This window comes from Chiloscyllium plagiosum, chromosome 45 (genome assembly GCF_004010195.1).
Source record: "Chiloscyllium plagiosum isolate BGI_BamShark_2017 chromosome 45, ASM401019v2, whole genome shotgun sequence".
Taxonomy (NCBI): domain Eukaryota; kingdom Metazoa; phylum Chordata; class Chondrichthyes; order Orectolobiformes; family Hemiscylliidae; genus Chiloscyllium; species Chiloscyllium plagiosum.
The window spans coordinates 552716-554167 of NC_057754.1; positions in this window are offsets into that span (position 1 = coordinate 552716).

The following is a 1452-nucleotide window of genomic DNA, read 5'->3' on the forward strand; positions in this document are numbered from 1 at the left end:
TCCACAATTCATTGTACAAAAAGAACTCTGGTTAGCTCCTCTCCAGCAACACTAGTTTGTATCTTGTTACATGGAGCTTATCTTGTGATGTTAGTTAGCCTTTCCAGGCACTAAATGCCTTAAACAACAAGAAGCAGCTGCCAGTCACAGTCAATTACATTCCGAATACACTTACAGTGCTCAGTCAGACAATGGGTTCCACTGTCCTGGTGAACGCCATTCCTTGAACAACTTTCCTCAGGAACTCTTAGTCTTATGATTTTCAGGTGTCTAAATGTTAGAAATTTTCTTGAGTCAACAAACAAGACTGTTCTCTGAGCACAATGTACCAGTTGTAGTTGGTACTGAGCCAACAGGATCTTCCAGAGAATGGTACAGGCTTTGGCTGATGGTGGATAAATAAGACTTGTTAAACAGAAAATTGGGAAGTGAAACAAGCAATCTATCTCAAATGGGATAAGACTAATAGATGTTTAATAGGACAAAATATGACTTGTAGCCAATAAGTTGTCAGCTATACAGTTGGCCAAATGTTCCCCTTCACTGGAGTCAATAGGAAAGAATATCAATGTCCTGGCACTTTCTGTTGATCAGAAACTGAGCTAGACTATCCATATAAATATAGTGACTACAAGAGCGGGTCAGAGAATAGGGATCTTACAGTGAGAAACTCACCTCCTGACTCCCCAAAGTCTGACCACCATCTACAAGGCACAAGCCAGGAGTGTGATGGAATACTGTCCATTTGCCTGAATGAACATAGCTCTAACAATACTCGAGAAGCTTGACACCATCCAGGACCAAGCAACCCGCCTGACTGGCAGCACATCCACAAACATTCATTCCCTTCATCACTGATGCACAGTAACAACAATCATGTACCATCTACAAGATCCACTGCAGAAATTCACCAAAGCTCCTTAGAAAGCACCCTCCAAACCCATGACCACTGCCATCTAGAAAGACAAAGGCAGCAAATACCTTGGAACACCACCACTTGCAAGTTCCGCAACCCGCCACTTACCATATTGACTTGGAAATATATCACTGTTCCTTCAGTGTCACGGGGTCAAAATCCTGGAACGCCTGTCTTACAGCATTGTGAGTCTACTCACAGCACTGGATTGCAGTGGTTCAAGAAGGCAGCTCAATACCATCTTCTCCAGGGAATCTTGGGATGTGCATTAAATGCCAACCCAGCAGGTAGCATCCACACCATGTGAGTGAATAAAAGAATCACAAAAAGGAGAGTCCTCACTTTCTCCTAGTTGATCTTAACCTTCTGCGAATCCTCTTGCAAGGATGCCTACCTTGAAGAAACCGTCCTCCTCCTTCTACAAGGATCTCTCACTGCACCCCCCCCCCCCCCCCCAGGTCATCTCCTCTTCCCTGAAGCCGCCAACACCCCCTCTCCAGCCTATCACCCTCACCTCCTTCCACCTATTGTATTCC